This window comes from Cherax quadricarinatus, chromosome 20 (assembly GCF_038502225.1).
Source record: "Cherax quadricarinatus isolate ZL_2023a chromosome 20, ASM3850222v1, whole genome shotgun sequence".
Lineage (NCBI taxonomy): Eukaryota > Metazoa > Arthropoda > Malacostraca > Decapoda > Parastacidae > Cherax > Cherax quadricarinatus.
In genome coordinates this window covers 20,684,975-20,709,861 of record NC_091311.1, presented here as the reverse complement: position 1 = coordinate 20,709,861, position 24,887 = coordinate 20,684,975, and positions in this window count along the sequence as shown.

Here is a 24,887-nt window from a genome sequence, read left to right as displayed (position 1 = left end):
ATATATATATATATATATATATTCTTTCTTCTTCTTTCAACGTACCAGCCGTATCCCACCGAGGTGGGGTGGCCCAAAAGAAAAAACTGAAGTTTCTCCTTTTAAATTTAGTAATATATACAGGAGAAGGGGTTACTAGCCCCTTGCTCCCGGCATTTTAGTCGCCTCATTGACACGCATGGCTTACAGAGGAAGAATTCTGTTCCACTTCCCCATGGAGATAAGAGGAAATAAACAAGAACAAAAATTAGAAAAAAATAGAAGAAAACCCGCCAGAGGGTGTGTATATATATGCTTGTACATGTATGTGTAGTGTGACCTAAGTGTAAGTAAAAGTAGCAAGACTTACCTGTAATCTTGCATATTTATGAGACAGACAAAAGACACCAGCAATCCTACCATCATGTAAAACGATTACAGGCTTTCGTTTTACACTCACTTGGCAGGACAGGTAGTACTCTCCTCATGGTTGCTGTCATCCAACCTACTACTATATATATATATATATATATATATAGAAGAGAGAGAGAGAGAGAGAGAGAGAGAGAGAGAGAGAGAGAGAGAGAGAGAGAGAGAGAGAGAGAGAGAGAGAGAGAGAGAGAGAAAGAAAGAGAGAGAGGGGACAGCGTGAAACAAGCTTTTATGCCACAAGACGGGCAGAAAGCAGCAACTTCACTCTGGCTGTACCCTTCTCCAGAACATCACTCCATCTGAGATCATATATACCCAGGATGACTCGAGTATGGAACACATTCGTACAGCATAATGATGTCAACGAGATAAAGTCAATTGATCAAATGAAAATGCTGGCCCACAGATGGCTCCAACTTCATCCTGTTCCCTACTTGTATGTCTCATAACAATAAAAATGCTTTTAAATGAGCTGATGTAGGTAACAGCTCTTAGCTTGCCAATAAAGTTAGGAATCCTTAACCTGTAAATAGCTTGTAAATAGCTAGGGATCCTTAACCTTGTCTAACCCAGTGTAAAAAAAAAAAGAGAGAGAGAGAGAGAGAGCAGTAGCATCTTATTATTATTATTATTATTAAAGATTAGCCGGTATTCTCCCGGCCCGGGCCTTTTCCAAGTGGTGGCCCGGCCTTGGCTCCCTCTTTTGGGAGTGTCTGAGACCAAAGTCTCCCATGGGAGGAGGCACAAGTACCTCCTCATCTTTGGGATCAACTATCCCCAGGCCTAGCCACAAGCTAGGCCTCTCTGGTCTGCCATCCCCGCCCCAAGGGGGCAAATGGGAATGACAGTCTTATGAGCTAAAGGCTCGGACTCAGGCACCTACCCTACCCTAGAAGGGCTGGGCATGGTGTCGATGCAGTTATTATTATTATTATAATCAAGGGGAAGCGCTAAACTCGGAGGATTATACAGCGCCTGGGGGGGGGATGTGGAAGGCATTCAGGCTTAATTCGGGGAACTGGAGCACAGATCCAATTTCCTAAATCAAGAGCCCCTCACCAACATCAAGGAACCTTCCTTGAGGGGTGTCGATGCAACAGCATCATTCATTAATTCCTTGAAACTGGACTCGGCAAAAGAAAATTGAGATCAGGATAAATAAATGCTTAATAAAAATGTATTATTATTTAAACATCGAAGCAGAAGCGTAAATTATTTATTAAATATTTTTCAAATATTAATAAATTCTCAAACAACAGCCAGATATATATATAACCCGGATAAAATATTAACGTCGCTTTTTTTCATTTAATTCTTAACAGTTGAATAAAAGATGAAACAGGAAATCACACTGCCAGATGGGTGGTATTAAAGCGTCAGATCTGTGGTAGTAAACTGCCAAATGTATGGTAGTAAACTGCTAGATGTGTGGTGTTAATGTGCCTGATATGTGGGATTGAACTGCCTGATGCGTGGAATCAAACTGCCAGACGTATGGTGTTACACTGCCAGATGTGTGGTATTAAACCACCAGATGTGTGATATAAACTGCCAGATGTGTTGTATTCAACTGCCAAGTATATTGCATTCAACTACCTGATGCATATGGTATTAAACTGCCAAATATATGGTAGTAAATACCGGATATGTTTGGTATTAAGTTGCCAGGTAAGTGGATATAAACTGCCAGTTGAACAACGTGTCACAAAAATGAGCAGAATTGTACAATGCTTCACATAACTACCTCAGGTGAACATTGTATGGGCCAGTAGGCCTTCTGCGGTGTTCCTCCATTCTTATGTTCTTATGTGGAAAATGTTCATCGTTCCCTGTTGAACTGCCAGACGCAGACACCGTCTCAGTAATTACTAAATAATTTGGCTAATATCGGGAATCATTTTATGGGAATATCAACATGAATGAAAAAAAAAAAATTATTTTTGGAGAAAAACTGAGCAGAGAAAATTCAGTGAGATAATTCACTGCAAGGATAGATCAAAAGACATAATCCGATAACAGTGAATTATTATTATTATTATTATAATCAAGGGGGAAGCGCTAAACCCGGAGGATTATACAGCGCCTGGGGGGGGATGTGGAAGGCATTCAGGCTTAATTCGGGGAACTGGAGCACAGATCCAATTCTCTAAATCAAGAGCCCCTCACCAACATCAAGGAACCTTCCTTGAGGGGCGATAACAGTGAAGCGGTAGACACTGAAAAGAGAATTCGGGGGAGAGTATTTTTGTGTTTCTTTTCTCGTTAGAGTCGAACGTGAAATCTTGGAAGGAATTCTTCCAAATTTCGTCTCCTCACGCGAGCGAAAACACATACAGACAAAAAAACACACACTCACACACACACACACACACACACACACACACACACACACACACACACACACACACACACGCACACACACACACACATTGAGCCAAGAACTGTGACTCGACCCCTTGAACCACTTAGAGGTGAGTACACACGCACTCACCCGCGCGTGCCCAAGGTACACATCAGTAGAATAACCAAGACATCTGACCAGTCACTGTCCGCTGCACCAGCATCAAACTTTCACCTGAGCAAACATATTCCAAAGCCAGAGAAATTATAAATAATCATTTCTAGTCTAATTTCGAAGCTTAGAAAAAATATCTATGAGGAAACTAAAGCAGAACACTGGGAGAGAAAAAAAAAATAAGGCAGACATGATTACGACCTAAGAGATTCAATAGACAGAAAAAGACATTCTGAAAAGACTGGACGAGAGTTACAGGGACGCAAGAAAGTATTTCTTCGGTTTGAGGATGGTTAGAAAGTGAAAGAATCAGGAAGCGGACGAAGAGTCTGTACACAGTTTATGAGTAAGAGCATGTTGGTATAACAGTGCCCATGAGGCTAGTAATAATGTGTGAACCATCGTGAATAAGAGTCTGGCTCATTACCCGAACAGCGACTCCGGCAGCCACAACCCGGTGAATACTTGATGTACTTAGTGAGTTCAGGAAGATGTGCCATGACACCATCAGCTATACAGAGTATGAGTGATATAAATAACAATAAGACACAATACCGTCACTGGAACAATACACAAATAACCCGCACATACGAGAGGAGAGCTTACGATGACGTTTCGGTTTCGGTCCGACCTGAACCACTTGTAAATGGTCCAAGTCGGACCGAAACGACGTCGTAAGCTCCCCTCTCGTATGTGAGGGTTATTGGTGTATATCAGTGACATAAACAGTGACATAAATAAAATATCAGTGACATAAACAGAGTATCAGCGACAAACAACGACATAAACTGAGTATCAACCACATCAACAACTACATTAACAGAATATCAGTGACATAAACAGAGTATCAGTGACAGAGTATCAATGACATAATGAGAGTACGAGAGACACAGAGTAACTGGAGGGGATTGTTTAACCTCTCGCTTACTTTATTAAGAATCACTTTGTTTTATTTCTTCTTTGATTGGTCTTTCTGGTCTCACTCTCCCTTCACACCTCTCCCACTCTCCCTTCACACCTCTCCCACTCTCCCTTCACACCTCTCCCACTCTCCCTTCACACCTCTCCCACTCTCCCTTCACACCTCTCCCACTCTCCCTTCACACCTCTCCCACTCTCCCTTCACACCTCTCTCACTCTCCCTTCACATCTCTCTCACTCTCCCTTCACACCTCTCTCACTCTCCCTTCAAACCTCTCTCACTCTATCACCCACTCCCTCAACTTTTCTCCCTCTAAACAATTCCACTCACTACCCTAACATCTACCGCCCCTACTCCAACCCCTACTAATTTCCTCAACATTGTCCTCTTCGCTCTCGGGCCCAGAGGCTCTACTGCGCAAACGCTCCTCAGTTGCCTGTCAGTGGGTGTGTGAGGAGGTGGTGTTTGCGCCTCTGTTGACACCTAAGAAAAATTACTACTCTCAACATGGCGGTTTGTCATAGACTCCGGATTAATACTGTTGGCACTGAGCTTCTCCAGGGGACGATTTCGCCTAGTTCAGCGCAGGATCTCTTACCTAAGATCATCAGAGAGACGTATGGAATTCAAGATGGAGAATTATATGGAGTGGCTTTAAATGGAGCGCATTGAATCTTCGTGAAACTGCTCGCTGCAACGGTATATGAATCGTTGGTTAATCATTTCCAGGACGTGAGTCTTGATGCTACTCCTGCTGTACGTGTGAGAATGAGTGATGTTTCCAGGCATTATACCTGCATTAAGTTACGCAACGTTCTCTTTGAGGCGGATGAAGCTGATATCAGAAAAGTCTTCGAGAAATATGGGACAGTTCATTTTGCCCAGCATGGTATGTGGGTAGCAGGCGCCTACGCAGGTTTGCCAGAAGGTACTTTTTACCTTAAAATAACATTGAGACATCCCATACCATCTTACGTTTGTCATCAGGAATTCAGGACACAGGTCATGGTTTTGTATCCTGGACAAAGGCATACATGTCGCCCATGTGGTATGACCACATAGCTGCAGCATGTGAGGAGAAAAGACGCATGTCTGAACCTGTGGTGGAAGACGCAGCCCCTGTCTTACGGGTGGCAGGTGAGGATCAATCACCTGAGGGAGGGCGTGGTCGTTTGTGGAGTGAGATGGTGGAGCAAGCTTTTAGGAATGGGGGTGAGTCCCCCCTCAGTTCCCTGCCCCAGAATCTCCTTCAGTGACTTCTGCAGGGATGGTACTACGGGAGGAAGTGTTGAAATAGAGGAAGAATTGGAAGTTTTGAAGACCTTGTCACTACCTGAGGAGGACGTTACATCTGAGCAAGAAGTAGCTGGAGAGTTATGCTTCCAGCTTGTCAACGATATGAGAATTTGGGGATTAATGATGTGACTGAGAAGTCAGTGGAATTAATAAATCATTGTAAGGTGGATGTTGAGGTTCACCGTGAGGCTTCCCCATACCATGTTATGGGGGACATGATTGTAACAAGGAAACGGGCAGCTACATCAGACTTGAATGATGTCCTGACACCAGCGCAGAGGCCTGGGAAACAGACTGGGATGGTAGGAGAGGGAAGAGGTGGCGATGGGGGAGGTCATGATAGGAGACATCGGAAGAAGGGAGGGGGGAAAGAAGGTATTGTGAAGATAACATACAGAAATACTAATTCTAGTGGTGAAAAGAGTGAGGAGAAGAGGCAGGGGTGGAAAATTTAAAAGGCCTTCGGTGTATGACTGTCAATGTTAATGGCATATGTAGCAGAATAAAGAGAGAATGGTTGAGTATATTTCTTAATAAATATAGAGTGGATGTTGTGTTCCTCCAGGAACATAATTTCAAGGAGGGTAAGGTGTTAGAGGTAGCAGGTTATCAAGTAATGACCCTGCCAACTACCCGTTTAAAAGGTGGTGTGGGTATTTTAATAAAGGAGACGAGCCCGTTTGTTTTGCAGAGAAGTGAGGGGGGAGGGGGGAGGGTGTTGCGTGTGGACGGGTCGTGGATGGGTAAGCGTGTATCTTTTGTGAGTGTGTATGCGCCTGCGGAGAATAGCATGCAGGTAAGGAAGGATTTTGTGTGCGAGTATCTTGTCTATTTTTTTTTCATGCACTTCCGGAAGTAGCAATAGTGGGGGGTGACTGGAACTGCGTTATTAGGGCGGCTGATGTAGAACCAAAAGGGGCAGGACATATGTCTGTAACTCTCAGGGATTTGATGAGGGACGTTAGGTTACGTGATGCGTTTGGGGGGAAGGGGAAACAGAACATACTTTTGCTAGGAGGGGATATGCAGCAAGGTTAGATAGAGTGTATCTTTCTCAAGGGGATGTTGTGAAGTCTTTTAATACCGTTGAGGCGGCTATGTCAGATCATAGGGCTGCAGTGGTGGAAGTGGGGTGGGAGGAGCTGGCGGAAATATATAGGACTTATTGGAAATTGAACATTAGTGTGTTGAGTGATGAAGAAGGTTTGGAAGGCTTTTCTATTCTATGGAAAGAGCTTTACAAGGAAGCTCAGGAGGTGGATGACATTGTAACATGGTGGGATTATGTGGCTAAAGAAAGGACAAGAAAGTATTATGTGAGGGTAAATGTATAAACAATTTAAAATATGGGCTTGCGAATTATTTAGAGGATCAATTAAGAGGTTGTTATGGGCAGGGGATGATTGGTGGCATTTTTCCCATGGACGAAATAGTTGACATAAAAGAGAGATTGCGAACGTAGCAAAATGATCGGCTTCAAGTGGTAAGGGTGCAAGCAGGATTGGAAGAAGTTTTGTGGAGGGACAAACCGTCAGTGTGTTGCGACATCAAAAGCAAAGGCAGGCGCTGACGGCTATCCCGAGATTAGAGGTAAATGAGACGATGGGGATCTATAGAGCAGGGCAGGAGATAAGAAATACGAAGGGTATGAGTGCATATGCGGATATGTGATATGAAAAGTACTGGATAAGTGGGGGTGTGGATGATGTGGAGTTAGGGTGTGTACATATGCAACGTGCAATTTAGGTAATAGTGATAGGACAGCTTTGGGTGGGGTTATTACTGCAGAGGAAATAGAGATTGCTTTACAGGGCATGAGGATGGGAAAAGTCCGGGGTATTGATGGTCTGCCGGTGGAATTTTATTTACAGCATTGGGCGTTGATAGGAAATTTCATGGTTAGGTTATTTAATTGTATGAAGGAGAAGGGTAAGTTGGGAGATAAGCAGACTACAGTAGTTGTGGTGCTGGTCCCGAAAGGTAAGGAGCAGCCCACCCTTCGGGAGTATCCGGCAATATCGTTGCTATGTGCGGACTATAAGGTTTTTGAAAAAATTTTAGGTAGTAGGGCTAGATGTGTAGTGGGGAGGGTCGTTTCGAAATCGCAGTTTGGGCTGCCCAGAAGGTCGATGACTGAAAGACACGGGATTCTGAGAAGTTTTGTGGAGTCAAAAGGAGGGGAGATGGAGTGGCTTTACTGGCTTCGGACTGGCAGGCAGCCTATGATAGAGTGGAAAGGCGTCCACTGCAGGTTATACCTATGAGACAAGGTTATGGGGAAGAAGTAGTTGATTGGGTCAATACGTTGTATAGAGGAGCAAAAATGAGGGTACAAAAAAATGGGTGTATGGGGAGGGAATTTGCGATGGGTAGAGGTCTCTGACAGGGGTGTCCCATGTCAGATCTTATTTGCATGTTTTCAGGGCCCCTTTTATAGAATGGTTGAACGTACTGTCAGTACCCGGGGTGAGGGTGGGGTTGAGGGAGGGACGCTTTGGCCGGGATTAATAGGTTATGTAGATGATACGACTGTTCTGGTTCGTGAAAGGATGTCTATGAAAGTATTGGACGATGTGCAAGTGTTTGAACATGCCACGGGTTTGAAGGTAAACAGTGAGAAGTCAATGATCATGGGGTTGGGCACTTAGAAAGGGGGGGTAAGGTGAGTTGTAATGTTGTTAAAAAGTGTGCGGTGTCGCTAAAGATTTGTGGTATTATATACAAGGATGACATGAATGTGGCGCGTGAGGAAAACTCGGATAGGCTGTTAGAAAGGATCGTGGGACGTCTGGGTGTTTTGAGGCCCCAGCATCTCACTCTGGCCCAATGTGTGATTGTCGTAAATGTTTTATTGTATAATAAGGTTTGGCATGTTGCGGCTGTGTTCCCAATTACAGGGACGGCGATTGTGGGAATTTTGAAAAGGGTGTTTAAATTTTTGTGGGGATCAAGTTGTGATTGGTTAAGAAGAGAGTTTGTTATGTTACCGGTGTGCCAGGGTGGGTTGGGATTGATGGATCTAAGACGGAGGGCTAAATGTGTGTTTCTTAAATGGGAGGTATTGCATGTGGGCGTGATGGCGGGAAATATAGAACAGGTATATGTGAGGTTGAAGAAGTGGTATGGAGGCGTTGAAGTGAGGGAATGTGAAATTGTTCTACGGGCCTTGTTGTTGGTTAGGGAATGGAGAAACAATCAAATACGGGTTTTGTGTAGGTTACTGGTGGGTAAGTGCGTTGCCCTTGTTGAGGGTTTGTTCCTCGTGTACTCGACATTTGGTATAGATTTAGCAAGCAGAAATTATTGCCTAGGGTGCGTGACGTTATGTTTCGTTTTTTGCACAATATCTTGCCGTCAGGGGCCATACTAAGAACCAGGAGAGTAGTACAGGGAGGGGGGTGTGGTTTTTGTGGAGGGGCCGACACGGCGTTCCATGTAGTTTATTTTTGTGAAGGGTTAGAAGACGTCAGGGGTTGGTTAGGTAGGTTGGTACAGAGGGTAGGAGTGGGGTGGCGGTTCTGCTGCGTGCTTTAAGTCTTGACATGGGTGCTTTAGAAGAGGAAGTCATAAGAGCTTTAGATTACATCATGGTGGATTATATCTACATATCGTGGGTGATGAGGGGAAAAGGGGTTAGTGAGGTGCGAAGGCGCGTTCTTGCGATAACGTTTTATCGTATGATGTGTCGTAACTGGGAGTTGTACGGGAAGAGGTGGGATCAGGTATTTTCGGAAGGATATAGGAGGCTAACGTTAGAAATCCTCGTGAATCTGTGAATGAATATGAATGTAGAAAGGGTAAGGTTCTTTTTATTTGTGGGATTTAAATTGGTCGAGTGTAAGTCAATCAGATTCGTCTCCTGGGGGGGGGGGGACGGCGGCATGAGAGTGGGGTGAATGTTGGTATGGATTGTGTTTCCTGGTTGTCATGGATGTGTGGTTGTGGAGCTTTGAGAGCTCGTTGATACTTACTGTTACTGTTACTTTTGTGTAATGAATGAAATGCAACCCCGAAGGTTTTGTCATGTATTTGGAGGTGTTGCTGTCTTGTAATGACCCGATTCTTGAGTCATATGTTTTCAATGGTATATATAACTTGTTATGTTTATTATCGGTTATGGGGTCATGATATGTGTTAGATTTTTGTAGATGTTTTGTTTGTGTACATGTAAGCATATGCATAGGTTTTCCTTTTTTTTGTGCGTGTGTGTGAAATCAGTTTTTTCTTTTTTTTTACCCTTTAAATATGGTTTTGAGCCTTTGTTAAATGTTAGGCTCTAGTACATTCCTAATATTGGTATGTCAATGTTGTTTTAAAGTTATATATGACAGGTTAGTACTCTGTTACTGGTAGTTGCTTTGAGACGTTTTGTTGTAAGAGGTTATAGAGACATTGGTTCTGAGAATTTTATGTTGTTATCTTTTTATGTCTATTTGTATTCTGGAATTATGTACTGCTGTACTGTTTTTAAATAAAATATAAAAAAAAAAATTCCTCAACTACCCACCCCCCTTCACAACAATCCCCCACCCCTCCCCAACCTCATCCTCAACCTCCCCGACCTCAACCCCCTTTCCCAAATCCCCTCCCCTACCTTCCAACTAGCCACTACCCCTGTCTAACACCTCTTCCCAAATTCTCCTCATTACCCCTTCCCCTCTTCATCCCCCCACTCCCTCCTCAACCCCCCTCGCACCCACAACCTAGCAATCACGACTCACAGCTCAGAACCTCAGTGGAAAGAAGCTTAATAACCACTCAACAATGGGATATTTTTGTTAATTTCTCTCTCTCTCTCTCTCTCTCTCTCTCTCTCTCTCTCTCTCTCTCTCTCTCTCTCTCTCTCTCTCTCTCTCTATCTCTCTCTCTCTCTCTCTCTCTCTCTTTTTAACACAGGGTTTGACAAAGCTAAGGATTCCTAACTTGATTGACAAGCTAAGAACTGTTACCTACATCTCTCTCTCTCTCTCTCTCTCTCTCTCTCTCTCTCTCTCTCTCTCTCTCTATCTATCTATCTATCTATCTATCTATCTATCTATCTATCTATCTCTATCTATCCATCTATCTCTATCTCTTTTTTTTACACAGGGTTTGACAAGGTTAAGGATCCCTAGCTTTATTGACAAGCTATTTACAGGTTGAGAATTCCTAACTTTATTGACAAGCTAAGAGCTGTTACCTACATCAGCTCATTTGAAAGCATTTTTATTGTTATGAGACATACAAGTAGGGAACAGGATGAAGTTGGAGCCATCTGTGGGCCAGCATTTTCATTTGATCAATTGACTTTATCTCATTGACATCATTATGCTTTACGAATGTGTTCCATACTCGAGTCATCCTGGGTATATATGATCTCAGATGGAGTGATGTTCTGGAGAAGGGTACAGCCAGAGTGAAGTTGCTGCTTTCTGCCCATCTTGTGGCATAAAAGCTTGTTTCACGCTGTCCTCGAAATGGATCCAAGTATGGTACTTTGACAATATTGGCCTTGTACATAACAGTAAGGCCACCCACATTCCTCCTGTGTTGAAGGCTCTGCTGAAATGACAGATCTATCCAGGATTGGTCCAGGCGAGAGATGAGACGTCTTGTTCTGTTCTCTACTCTGTCAAGCAGTCGCAGATGAGAGGGAAGGGGGGCAGGCAAACCAAGAAAGTGGAGCATACTCAAGGAGCATACTCAGCAGCAGAGTAACCTTTCCTGAAGCCATATTGACGGTCACAAAGTAGTGAGTGGTAGTCAAAAAACTCTGTCATTTGTCATGAGATTATTGTCTCAAGGATCTTACCAGTGACTCACAGGAGTGACATTGGTCTGTAGTTGTTGATTTCTGTTCTGCTCTTCTTTTTGTTAACAGGGACTACATTTGCCACTTTCCACAGAGAGGGCCATTTACACTGTACTAGGCAGTGCTGAAAGATGCGAGTTAGAGGTGCTGCTAGCTGGTCTGCGCATCTTCTAAGCAGTCTTGGGCTCAACTTGTCTGGGCCCACAGCCTTTTCTTGGTCAAGTGATTTAAGAACGAAATGCACCTCCTCCTGCCTTATTGTCACCACTGACAGTTTTGACACAGTTCTTGCAGCTAGCGAAGGAGGGTACCTTGCTGGATCAGGAACTTGCATTTTGGTAGCAAAGTGTTCGGCAAAGAGGTCCGCCTTCTCTTGACTACTAGTAGAGGTGGTCCCATCCTGCCGATTTAGAGGTTGAATGAGTTCATCAGGCAGATAACTTTGTCTGTCCTTGACCAGGGACCACCAGGTTTTGGAGCCTACCCTACCTGTTGCTAGCTTTCTTTTTGTGTCCACCTCCCATTTAGCAATGGCCCACTTTTGAACGTCACCCAAAGGGCTGGCAAATTACTTCTTTCCCATAGCAAGGTTGTGCGTGTGGACTCCTCACCTCGTTCTATTGGGATCTTAAGTGTCGTAAAAACAGCCTTGTGGTCAGATGATCCAACGTAGCCGAGGGGTTGACAAGTGACAATACTTTCTGCCAGATCACTCACTACTGGGTCAAGGGAGGAGCCAGAGATGTGAGTAGGGAAATCAAAGTTTCTCATGTATAAGGTGTTGATTGAGGTCACCAACAATTATGATATGCTGGTTTGGCTTTCGTTGTAGAGAGGCTGCTACTGCTAAGTACAAAGCATGGCGAAGATATGAGACATCCAAGCACCTCTCTCTCTCTCTCTCTCTCTCTCTCTCTCTCTCTCTCTCTCTCTCTTCCCCTCCGTCTCTCTTACACAGAGTTTTACAAGGTTAAGTTTAGGGTTATTGACTTCATGTACAAGCTAAGAGCTGTTACCTACATCAGCTCATTTGAGAGGCTTTTTATTAAGATATATACAGATAGGGAACGAGAGGATGAAGTTGGAGCCTTCATCCGTTGATGAATTATGCTGTACGAACATGTTCATTATGCTGTACGAACATGCTCATTATGCTGTACGAACATGTTCATTATGCTGTACGAACATGCTCATTATGCTGTACGAACATGTTCATTATGCTGTACGAACATGTTCATTATGCTGTACGAACATGCTCATTATGCTGTACGAACATGTTCATTATGCTGTACGAACATGCTCATTATGCTGTACGAACATGTTCATTATGCTGTACGAACATGTTCATTATGCTGTACGAACATGCTCATTATGCTGTACGAACATGTTCATTATGCTGTACGAACATGCTCATTATGCTGTACGAACATGTTCATTATGCTGTACGAACATGTTCATTATGATGTACGAACATGTTCATTATGCTGTACGAACATGTTCATTATGCTGTACGAACATGTTCATTATGCTGTACGAACATGTTCATTATGCTGTACGAACATGTTCATTATGCTGTACGAACATGTTCATTATGATGTACGAACATGTTCATTATGATGTACGAACATGTTCATTATGATGTACGAACATGTTCATTATGCTGTACGAACATGTTCATTATGCTGTACGAACATGTTCATTATGCTGTACGAACATGTTCATTATGCTGTACGAACATGCTCATTATGCTGTACGAACATGTTCATTATGCTGTACGAACATGTTCATTATGCTGTACGAACATGCTCATTATGCTGTACGAACATGTTCATTATGCTGTACGAACATGTTCATTATGCTGTACGAACATGTTCATTATGCTGTACGAACATGTTCATTATGCTGTACGAACATGTTCATTATGCTGTACGAACATGCTCATTATGCTGTACGAACATGTTCATTATGCTGTACGAACATGTTCATTATGCTGTACGAACATGCTCATTATGCTGTACGAACATGTTCATTATGCTGTACGAACATGCTCATTATGCTGTACGAACATGTTCATTATGCTGTACGAACATGTTCATTATGATGTACGAACATGTTCATTATGCTGTACGAACATGCTCATTATGCTGTACGAACATGTTCATTATGCTGTACGAACATGCTCATTATGCTGTACGAATATGTTCATTATGCTGTACGAACATGTTCATTATGATGTACGAACATGTTCATTATGATGTACGAACATGTTCATTATGATGTACGAACATGTTCATTATGCTGTACGAACATGTTCATTATGCTGTACGAACATGTTCATTATGATGTACGAACATGTTCATTATGATGTACAAACATGTTCATTATGCTGTACGAACATGTTCATTATGCTGTACGAACATGTTCATTATGCTGTACGAACATGTTCATTATGCTGTACGAACATGTTCATTATGATGTACGAACATGTTCATTATGCTGTATGAACATGTTCATTATGATGTACGAACATGTTCATTATGCTGTACGAACATGTTCATTATGATGTACGAACATGTTCATTATGCTGTACGAACATGTTCATTATGATGTACATACATGTTAATTATGCTGTACTAACATGTTCATTATGCTGTACGAACATGTTCATTATGCTGTACGAACATGTTCATTATGCTGTACTAACATGTTCATTATGCTGTACGAACATGTTCATTATGCTGTACGAACATGTTCATTATGCTGTACGAACATGCTCATTATGCTGTACGAACATGTTCATTATGCTGTACGAACATGCTCATTATGCTGTACGAACATGTTCATTATGCTGTACGAACATGTTCATTATGATGTACGAACATGTTCATTATGCTGTACGAACATGTTCATTATGATGTACATACATGTTAATTATGCTGTACTAACATGTTCATTATGATGTACGAACATGTTCATTATCCTGTACGAACATGTTCATTATGATGTATGAACATGTTCATTATGATGTACAAACATGTTCATTATGCTGTTCGAACATGTTCATTATGCTGTACGAACATGTTCATTATGCTGTACGAACATGCTCATTATGCTGTACAAACATGCTCATTATGCTGTACAAACATGCTCATTTTGCTGTACAAACATGCTCATTATGCTGTACAAACATGTTCATTATGCTGTACAAACATGCTCATTATGCTGTACAAACATGCTCATTATGATGTACAAACATGTTCATTATGCTGTTCGAACATGTTCATTATGCTGTACGAACATGTTCATTATGCTGTACGAACATGCTCATTATGCTGTACAAACATGCTCATTATGCTGTACAAACATGCTCATTATGCTGTACAAACATGCTCATTATGCTGTACAAACATGTTCATTATGATGTACGAACATGCTCATTATGCTGTACAAACATGCTCATTATGCTGTACGAACATGTTCATTATGCTGTACGAACATGCTCATTATGCTGTACAAACATGCTCATTATGCTGTACAAACATGCTCATTATGCTGTACAAACATGCTCATTATGATGTACAAACATGTTCATTATGCTGTTCGAACATGTTCATTATGCTGTACGAACATGTTCATTATGCTGTACAAACATGCTCATTATGCTGTACAAACATGCTCATTATGCTGTACAAACATGCTCATTATGCTGTACAAACATGCTCATTATGCTGTACAAACATGTTCATTATGATGTACGAACATGTTCCAGACACGAGTCATCATAGGAATAAACTATCTCAGATGAAATAGTTTGGAGAAGGTAACAGTCAGAGCGATGTTGCTGCTTGCTGCCCGTCTTGTTGTGTAGAAGCTCATTCTCGCTCTCCGTGGAGCGGAGAGAAATGTGGTGTCATCCTTCCCAATTCGCTTTAAAGGGGGGGGGGGGAGGCGGTGCTGTAAGACCGGTAAAGACCACTTGATCTAAGGGATTAAAGATATATCTCTTCCATTTCCAACGATCATTCTTGATTCCCTTCCGTTCCTTAGGCGCTGTATGACCCTTACGAGTTTGGCGACGCCTCAGGAATATAATTAGACTACTAACTGCCAACCGACCCAGAGTGATCCCCTGGTCGGAGCTGCAGCCTCGCCAGGACGATCTTTCAGCAAGGTGAATCTACGCACTTTGTGTTTGGTAAACCTTTCTTTTACTAAGACACCGGTAAAAATCCCAGCAGCCACTGAACTAACATGCTACCCAGCAAACACTGGCAAAACTGCTGTTGCTTCGAAATACCTCCTCTTGACTAACATAATGGTAAAGGATTAGCGGGAATCAGGTTGCTTTATGATTAAACCTTCACAACCAATTAGAACCACATAACTCCAGCTACGACTAATTTAGACGCCGCTGTGATAACATTGTTATTATCTGCCCATACTACTAATTTAGGTGATTAGGTGATGAAAGATTGGATATCAGATTGGAGGGAGAGAGTATGGAGGAGGTGAATGTATTCAGATATTTGGGAGTGGACGTGTCAGCGGATGGGTCTATGAAAGATGAGGTGAATCATAGAATTAATGAGGGGAAAAGGGTGAGTGGTGCACTTATGAGTCTGTGGAGACAAAGAACTTTATTCTTGGAAGCAAAGAGGGGAATGTATGAGAGTATAGTTTTACCAACACTCTTATATGGGTGTGAAGCATGGGTGATGAATGTTGCAGCGAGGAGAAGGCTGGAGGCAGTGGAGATGTCATGTCTGAGGGCAATGTGTGGTGTGAATATAATGCAGAGAATTCGTAGTTTGGAAGTTAGGAGGAGGTGCGGGATTACCAAAACTGTTGTCCAGAGGGCTGAGGTTGAGGGACTGATTACCTCATCTTCTGTATATAGTCCTACTGTCTTCAAGTTATGTCCTAGAATTTGTATTGATATAGCCACTGGTTGGCGAAACGTCTACAATAAAGATACCCAGATGTTGCACATGTGTCTTAATTTCATATATATATATATATATATATATATATATAATATATATATATATATATATACATTATATATATATACATATATATATGATGGTGAAAGTTTTTCTTTTTCGGGCCACCCTGCCTTGGTGGGAATCGGCCAGTGTGATAATAAAAAAAATATATATATTATATATATATATATATATATATATATATATATATATATATATATATATATATATATATATATATATATATATATATATATATATATATATATGCAATAAGATCACAGTAAACAGGTGATTTCAAAATATGCAAAACAACCACTCTGAAAGAATAGAGAAATTCCAAGCGCTTTCGTGACTACTCACATTATCAATGAACTATAGTTCCTTGAGAATATGAGTAGTAACGAAAGCGCTTGGAATTTCTCTATTCTTTCAGAGTGGTTGTTTTGTATATATATATATATATATATATATATATATATATATATATATATATATATATATATATATACACTGATCTCTGGCTGAAGGAGACTCGAACCTACGAACCTTAGGACACGGTACGCAGTGCTTTACCAATCTACCCACACTGGACCAATACCTTGGCGTGTAGCATGAGCTACACGTTTGATCCAAGGCATATATATGTACATATGTTGCATATATATGTACATATATATGCAAACAATAGCAGACGGGCGATCTTAACTATGCAGGACAAGCCTCGGGGGAGGAGTGGGTAGATTGTATTGCAAATATATATATATATATATATATATATATATATATATATATATATATATATATATATATATATATATATATATATATATATATATATATATATATAAATATATATATATATATAATATATATATATATATATATATATATATATATATATATATATATATATATATGTATATATATATCTATGTGTGTGTGTGTACTCACCTAGTTGTACTCACCTAGTTGAGGTTGCGGGGGTCGAGTCCGAGCTCCTGGCCCCGCCTCTTCACTGATCGCTACTAGGTCACTCTCCCTGAGCCGTGAGCTTTATCATACCTCTGCTTAAAGCTATGTATGGATCCTGCCTCCACTACATCGCTTCCCAAACTATTCCACTTACTGACTACTCTGTGGCTGAAGAAATACTTCCTAACATCCCTGTGATTCATCTGTGTCTTTAGCTTCCAACTGTGTCCCCTTGTTACTGTGTCCAATCTCTGGAACATCCTGTCTTTGTCCACCTTGTCAATTCCTCTCAGTATTTTGTATGTTGTTATCATGTCCCCCCTATCTCTCCTGTCCTCCAGTGTCGTCAGGTTGATTTCCCTTAACCTCTCCTCGTAGGACATACCTCTTAGCTCTGGGACTAGTCTTGTTGCAAACCTTTGCACTTTCTCTAGTTTCTTTACGTGCTTGGCTAGGTGTGGGTTCCAAACTGGTGCCGCATACTCCAATATGGGCCTAACGTATACGGTGTACAGGGTCCTGAACGATTCCTTATTAAGATGTCGGAATGCTGTTCTGAGGTTTGCTAGGCGCCCATATGCTGCAGCAGTTATTTGGTTGATGTGCGCTTCAGGAGATGTGCCTGGTGTTATACTCACCCCAAGATCTTTTTCCTTGAGTGAGGTTTGTAGTCTCTGACCCCCTAGACTGTACTCCGTCTGCGGCCTTCTTTGCCCTTCCCCAATCTTCATGACTTTGCACTTGGTGGGATTGAACTCCAGGAGCCAATTGCTGGACCAGTTCTGCAGCCTGTCCAGATCCCTTTGTAGTTCTGCCTGGTCTTCGATCGAGTGTATTCTTCTCATCAACTTCACGTCATCTGCAAACAGGGACACCTCAGAGTCTATTCCTTCCGTCATGTCGTTCACAAATACCAGAAACAGCACTGGTCCTAGGACTGACCCCTGCGGGACCCCGCTGGTCACAGGTGCCCACTCTGACACCTCGCCACGTACCATGACTCGCTGCTGTCTTCCTGACAAGTATTCCCTGATCCATTGTAGTGCCTTCCCTGTTATCCCTGCTTGGTCCTCCAGTTTTTGCACCAATCTCTTGTGTGGAACTGTGTCAAACGCCTTCTTGCAGTCCAAGAAAATGCAATCCACCCACCCCTCTCTCTCTTGTCTTACTGCTGTCACCATGTGTGTGTGTGTCTGTGTGTCTGTGTGTGTGTGTGTATATGTGTGTGTGTGTGTGTGTGTGTGTGTGTGTACTCATCTAGTTGTACTCACCTAGTTGAGGTTGCGGGGGTCGAGTCCGAGCTCCTGGCCCCGCCTCTTCACTGATCGCTACTAGGTCACTCGCCCTGAGCCGTAAGCTTTATCATACCTCTGCTTAAAGCTATGTATGGATCCTGCCTCCACTACATCACTTCCCAAACTATTCCACTTACTGACTACTCTGTGGCTGAAGAAATACTTCCTAACATCCCTGTGATTCATCTGTGTCTTCAGCTTCCAACTGTGTCCCCTTGTTACTGTGTCCAATCTCTGGAACATCCTGTCTTTGTCCTCCTTGTCAATTCCTCTCAGTATTTTGTATGTCGTTATCATGTCCCCCCTATCTCTCCTGTCCTCCAGTGTCGTCAGGTTGATTTCCCCTAACCTCTCCTCGTAGGACATACCTCTTACCTCTGGGACTAGTCTTGTTGCAAACCTTTGCACTTTCTGTAGTTTCTTTACGTGCTTGGCTAGGTGTGGGTTCCAAACTGGTGCCGCATACTCCAATATGGGCCTAACGTACACGGTGTACAGGGTCCTGAATGATTCCTTATTAAGATGTCGGAATGCTGTTCTGAGGTTTGCTAGGCGCCCATATGCTGCAGCAGTTATTTGGTTGATGTGCGCTTCAGGAGATGTGCCTGGTGTTATACTCACCCCAAGATCTTTTTCCTTGAGTGAGGTTTGTAGTCTCTGGCCCCCTAGACTGTACTCCGTCTGCGGTCTTCTTTGCCCTTCCCCAATCTTCATGACTTTGCACTTGGTGGGATTGAAATCCAGTAGCCAATTGCTGGACCAGGTCTGCAGCCTGTCCAGATCCCTTTGTAGTTCTGCCTGGTCTTCGATCGAGTGAATTCTTCTCATCAACTTCACGTCATCTGCAAACAGGGACACCTCAGAGCCTATTCCTTCCGTCATGTCGTTCACAAATACCAGAAACAGCACTGGTCCTAGGACTGACCCCTGTGGGACCCCGCTGGTCACAGGTGCCCACTCTGACACCTCGCCACGTACCATGACTCGCTGCTGTCTTCCTGTCAAGTATTCCCTGATCCATTGTAGTGCCTTCCCTGTTATCCCTGCTTGGTCCTCCAGTTTTTGCACTAATCTCTTGTGTGTGTGTGTGTGTGTGTGTGTGTGTGTGTGTGTGTGTGTGTGTGTGTGTGTGTGTGTGTGTGTGTGTGTGTGTGTGTGTTTGTGTGTGTGTACTCACCTATTCACCTAATTGTTGTTGCAGTGGTCGAGACTCAGCTCCTGACCCCGCCTCTTCATTGATCGTTACTAGGTCTTTTCTTCCTCTCTCTCTCTCTCTTTCTCTCTCTCTCTCTCTCTCTCTCTCTCTCTCTCTCTCTCTCTCTCTCTCTCTCTCTCTCTCTCTCTCTCTCTCTCTCTCTCTCTCTCTGCTTCCTGAGCTTTGTCATACCTCGTCTTAAAGCTATGTATGGTTCCTGCCTCCACTACATCACTTGCTAGGCTATTCCACTTCCTGACTACTTCATGACTGAAGGAATGCTTCCTAACATCCCTGTGACTCATCTGAGTCTTCAGCTTCCAATTGTGACCCTTTGTTTCTGTGTCCTCTCTCTGGATTACCCTGTCTCTGTCCACCTTATCTATTCCACGCAGTATTTTGTATGTCGTTATCATGTACCCCTGACCCTCCTGTCCTCCATTGTCGTCAGTCCTATTTCCCTCAACCTTCCTTCGTAGGACATTACCCTGAGCTCCGGAACTAGCCTTGTTGCAAACCTTTGTACTTTCTCTAATTTCTTGACGTGCTTGACCAGGTGTGGGTTCCAAACTGGTGCTGCATACTCCAGTATGGGCCCGACGTACACAGTGAACAGTGTCTTGAACAATTCCTTACCAAGGTATCGGAACGCTATTCTCAGGTTTACCAGGTGCCCATATGCTGCAGCAGTTATCTGATTGATGTATGCCTCCGGAGACGTGCTCGGTGTTATGGTCACCCCAAGATCTTTCTCCTTGAGTGAGGTTTGTAGTCTTTGTTCACCTACCCTATACTCTGTCTGGGGTCTTCTTTGCCCTTCCCCAATCTTCATGACTTTGCATTTAGCAAGGTTGAATTCGAGAAGCCAGTTGCTGGACAACGCGCCCAGCCTGTCCAGGTTTCTTTTTAGTCCTGCCTGATTCTCATCTGATTTAATTCTTCTCATTAACTTCACATCATCTGCAAACAGAGACAATTCAGAATCTATCCCTTCCATCATGTCATTCACAAATATCAAAAATAGCCCTGGTCCTAGGACTGACCGTTGTGTGGCCCCGCTCGTCACAGGCGCCCACTGTGATACCTCATCACGTACCATGACTCGTTGTTGCCTCCCTGTCAGGTATTCTCTGATCCATTGCAGTGCCATTCCTGTTACACGCGCATGATCCTCCAGCTTCTGCACTAATCTCTTGTGAGGAACTGTGTCGAAGGCCTTCCTGCAGTCCACGAAAATACAATCAACCACCCGTCTCTCTTGTGTCTTATTCTGTAGCTTTATCATAAAACTCCGATACTAAGGTATCGGAACGCTATTCTCAGGTTTGCCAGTCGCCCGTATGCTGCAGCAGTTATCTGGTTGATGTGTGCTCCGGAGACATGCTCGGTGTTATGGTCACCCCTTGGTTTTTCTCCTTGAGCGAGGTTTGCAGTCTTTGGCCACCTAGTCTATACTCTCTCTGCGGTCTTCTTTACCCTTCTGCGATCTTCATGACTTTGCATTTGGCTGGGTTGAACTTTAGAAGCCAGTTGCTGGACCACGTGTCCAGCCTGTCCAAGTCTCTTTTAAGTTATGCCTGGTCCTCACCTGATTTAATTCTCCTCATTAACTTCACATCATCTGCGAACAGGGACATCCCTTCCATCATGTCATTCACATATACCAGAAATAGCACTGGTCCAAGGACCAACCCCAGTGGGACTCCGCTCGTCACAGGTGCCCACTGTGATATCTCATCCCGTACCATGACTCGTTGTTGCCTCCCTGTCAAACATTCTCTGATCCATTGCAGTGCCCTTCCTGTTATACGCGCTTGATCCTCTAGTTTCTGCACTAGTCGCTTGTGAGGAACTGTTTCGAAGAAAATGCAATCAACCCACCTCTCTCTCTCGTGTCGTACTTCTGTAACTGTGTCATAGAACTCCAGAAGGTTTGTGAAACAGGATTTGCCTTCCATGAAACCGTGCTGGTTGTCGTTTATAAACTTGTTCCGTTCAAGGTGCTCCACCACTCTCCTCCTGATAATCTTCTCCATGACTTTGCATACTATACACGTCAGTGACACTGCTCTGTAATTTAGTGCCTCATTTCTGTCTCCTTTTTTAAAAATGGGAACTACATTTGCGGTCTTCCATACCTCAGGTAGTTGCCCAGTTTCAAGGGATGTGTTGAAGATTGTGGTTAATGGCACACACAGCATATCTGCTCCCTCCCTAAGGACCCACGGGGAGATGTTGTCCGGTTCCATTGCCTTTGAGGTATCAAGGTCACTTAGCAGCTTCTTCACCTCCTCTTCAGTTGTGTGCATATCGTCCAGCACTTGTTGGTCTATTTCCTGTTGGTGTCCCCCTCTATCCTGTCTTCCCAGAGTCCTTCCTGTCTCCAATGTGAATACTTCCTTAAATTTCATGTTGAGCTCCTCGCATACCTCTTGTGTGTACTCACCTATTTGTACTCACCTATTTGTGGTTGCAGGGGTCGAGTCATAGCTCCTGGCCCCGCCTCTTCGCTGATTGCTACTTGGTCCTCTCTCTCCCTGCCCCATGAGCTTTATCATACCTCGCCTTAAAACTATGTATGGTCCCCGCCTCCACTACGTCACTTTCTAGGCTATTCCACGGCCTGACTACTCTATGACTGAAGAAATACTTCCTAACATCCCTTTGATTCATCTGAGTCTTCAACTTACAATTGTGACCTCTTGTGTCTGTGTCCCTTCTCTGGAACATCCTGTCTTTGTTCACCTTGTCCATTCCGCGCAGTATTTTATGTCTTTAGTATGTCTCCCCTAACCCTCCTGTCCTCAAGTGTCGTCACGCCGATTTTCCTCAACCTTTCTTCGTAGGACAAATCCCTTAGCTCTGGCACTAGTCTTGTGTGTGTGTGTGTGTGTGTGCGCGCGTGTGTGTGTGTGTGTGTGTGTGTGTGTATGTGTGTGTGTGTGTGTGTGTGTGTGTGTGTGTGTGTGTGTGTGTGTCGTGCCGAATAGGCAAAACTTGCGATTTTAGCATAAATAGCAACGCTGTGTATTAAGTAATTTCGCAAAAATCTTTCTGAACCTAACGACAAAATATATTTCATTGTCTTTATTTATTATTAAATTATTTTCAACTTATCTAATATATATTTAGTTAGATTAGGCTAAATTAAATTACGCTTGTTATAATAAGGTTAGGTAAGTTCTCAGAGGTATTTTTGGTACAAAATTATTAATTTTTACATAACACACATAAAAAAATATATCTTCAAACGTAAAAGAGAAAAAAATTAGAAAGGACTTAATTTTAAATAAATTCTAGCTAATTAACCAATTTAAATTATTTGGCACAACATACATATATATATATATATATATATATGTATATATATATATATATATATATATATATATATATATATATATATATATATATATATATATATATATATATATATATATATATATATAGAGAGAGAGAGAGAGAGAGAGAGATATAGGTGAATGTATTCAGATATTTGGGAGTGGACGTGTCAGCGGATGGGTCTATGAAAGATGAGGTGAATCATAGAATTGATGAGGGGAAAAGAGTGAGTGGTGCACTTAGGAGTCTGTGGAGACAAAGAACTTTGTCCTTGGAGGCAAAGAGGGGAATGTATGAGAGTATAGTTTTACCAACACTCTTATATGGGTGTGAAGCATGGGTGATGAATGTTGCAGCGAGGAGAAGGCTGGAGGCAGTGGAGATGTCATGTCTGAGGGCAATGTGTGGTGTGAATATAATGCAGAGAATTCGTAGTTTGGAAGTTAGGAGGAGGTGCGGGATTACCAAAACTGTTGTCCAGAGGGCTGAGGAAGGGTTGTTGAGGTGGTTCGGACATGTAGAGAGAATGGAGCGAAACAGAATGACTTCAAGAGTGTATCAGTCTGTAGTGGAAGGAAGGCGGGGTAGGGGTCGGCCTAGGAAAGGTTGGAGAGAGGGGGTAAAGGAGGTTTTGTGTGCGAGGGGCTTGGACTTCCAGCAGGCATGCGTGAGCGTGTTTGATAGGAGTGAATGGAGACAAATGGTTTTTAATACTTGACGTGCTGTTGGAGTGTGAGCAAAGTAACATTTATGAAGGGGTTCAGGGAAACCGGCAGGCCGGACTTGAGTCCTGGAGATGGGAAGTACAGTGCCTGCACTCTGAAGGAGGGGTGTTAATGTTGCAGTTAAAAAACTGTAGTGTAAAGCACCCTTCTGGCAAGACAGTGATGGAGTGAATGATGGTGAAAGTTTTTCTTTTTCGGGCCACCCTGCCTTGGTGGGAATCGGCCAGTGTGATATATATATATATATATATATATATATATATATATATATATATATATATATATATACATATATATATATATATATATATATATATATATATATATATATATATATATATATATATATATATATATATATATATATATATATATATATATATATATATATATATATATATATATATATATATATATAGATTTTTATTATCACACTGGCCGATTCCCACCAAGGCAGGGTGGCCCGAAAAGGAAAAACTTTCACCATCATTCACTCCATCACTGTCTTGCCAGAAGGGTGCTTTACACTACAGTTTTTAAACTGCAACATTAACACCCCTCCTTCAGAGTGCAGGCACTGTACTTCCCATCTCCAGGACTCAAGTCCGGCCTGCCGGTTTCCCTGAACCCCTTCATAAATGTTACTTTGCTCACACTCCAACAGCACGTCAAGTATTAAAAACCATTTGTCTCCATTCACTCCTATCAAACACGCTCACGCATGCCTGCTGGAAGTCCAAGCCCCTCGCACACAAAACCTCCTTTACCCCCTCTCTCCAACCTTTCCTAGGCCGACCCCTACCCCGCCTTCCTTCCACTACAGACTGATACACTCTTGAAGCCATTCTGTTTCGCTCCATTCTCTCTACATGTCCGAACCACCTCAACAACCCTTCCTCAGCCCTCTGGACAACAGTTTTGGTAATCCCGCACCTCCTCCTAACTTCCAAACTACGAATTCTCTGCATTATATTCACACCACACATTGCCCTCAGACATGACATCTCCACTGCCTCCAGCCTTCTCCTCGCTGCAACATTCATCACCCATGCTTCACACCCATATAAAAGCGTTGGTAAAACTATACTCTCATACATTCCCCTCTTTGCCTCCAAGGACAAAGTTCTTTGTCTCCACAGACTCCTAAGTGCACCACTCACTCTTTTCCCCTCATCAATTCTAAGATATACCTCATCTTTCATAGACCCATCCGCTGACACGTCCACTCCCAAATATCTGAATACATTCACCTCCTCCATACTCTCTCCCTCCAATCTGATATTCAATCTTTCATCACCTAATCTTTTTGTTATCCTCATAACCTTACTCTTTCCTGTATTCACCTTTAATTTTCTTCTTTTGCACACCCTACCAAATTCATCCACCAATCTCTGCAACTTCTCTTCAGAATCTCCCAAGAGCACAGTGTCATCAG